Below are 1,550 nucleotides of genomic sequence, written 5' to 3' on the forward strand. Positions count from 1 at the left end.
GTTTAAAAGGAGACTTCTATTCGCACTACAGATTTTGAGAGCAATGAATAAGAAGCACGTAAGTGAATATTTACTCTCATCGAAAATTTAAACAAGATGCACAGTCTTTTTGGCAGGTGTGTAGTTTGCCTTGATCACACACGGACTTTATGGTAGTATGTGCGGTGCATTGTTGTTTTTGCTGTACCATTTGAAAGTATCATTGAGTAGAGGCCCACATTACTCAATCTCTCCAGCATACGAGACCATAAAATCCCTGAGAGCTGGGACTGGCACCTTATCTGTAGTCTCAGACACTCAGGAGGTGGAAGCTGGAGGATTACTTGAGGCCAGGAGTTCAGACCAGCCTGGGCAATATAGGGAGACATGTCTTTAAAAATATATATATATATGCATATATATATATATACACACAAACACATATATATTATAATCCCTAAGGATAGAGCTTATTTTCCTCTCTCTGTTTCACACTACCTTGTACTACTTAATAAATACATAAAGGAGTGAATGAAGGCCCGGCACAGTGGCTCATGCCTGTAATCCTAACACTCTGGGAGGCTGAGGTGGATGGACTGCCTGAGCTCACAGGTTCGAGAACAGCCTGAGCAAGAGCAAGCCCTCATCTCTAAAAATAGCTGGGTTGGCTTGGTGCCTATAGCTCAGTGGCTAGGGCACTGGTCACATACACGGGGGTTGGTGGGTTCAAACCCACCAGGGCCTGCCAAACAACAATGACAATTACTACAACAACAACAAAATAGCTGGGTGTTGTGGAGGGCGCCTATTGTCCCAGCTACTTGGGAGACTGAGGCAAGAGAATCACTTAAGCCCAAGAGTTTGAGGTTGCTGTGAGCTGTGATATCACAGTACTCTACCGAGGGTGACATAATGAGACTCTGTCTCAAAAAAAAGAAAAAATAGCCAGGTGTTGTGATGGGCATCGGTAGTCCCAACTACTAGGGAAGCTGAGGCAAGAAGCTCGCTTGAGACCAAGAGTTTGAGGCTCCTTTAAGCTGTGATGCCCCAGCACTCTACCAAAGGCAACAAAGGGAGATCTGTCTCAAAAAAAAAAAAAAAGAGTGAATGAATGTATATTCTTTAAAATCATTCTTTCTTTACTCCTCATTTGTCTGATGCTCCTTTCTCTATTTATTATTGTATTTATTATTTTTTGAGATAGAGGCTCACTCTGTGGCCCTGGGTGGAGTGTCATGGTATCATAGTTCGCAGCAACCTCAAACTGTTGCGCCAGTGATCCTCCTGCCTCAGCCTCCCAAGTAGCTGTACTACAGGTGCCCACCACAATGCCTGGCTCGTTTTTCTATTTTCAGTAGAGACAGGGTCTCGCTCTTGCTCAGACTAGTCTCGAACTCCAGAGGTCAAGCAATCCACCCACAATCAGGCAATCAGCCTCCCCGAGTGGTAGGATTACAGGTGTGAGCCACCTTGCCCGCCTTTTTGTTTGTTTTAGAGATAGGGTCTTGCTCTGTCACCAAGGCTGCAATGTATTAGCATGATCATAGCTCACTGCAACCTCAAACTCCTAA

Source organism: Otolemur garnettii, unplaced genomic scaffold (genome assembly GCF_000181295.1).
Source record: "Otolemur garnettii isolate 467f Iridium unplaced genomic scaffold, OtoGar3 scaffold00041, whole genome shotgun sequence".
NCBI lineage: Eukaryota > Metazoa > Chordata > Mammalia > Primates > Galagidae > Otolemur > Otolemur garnettii.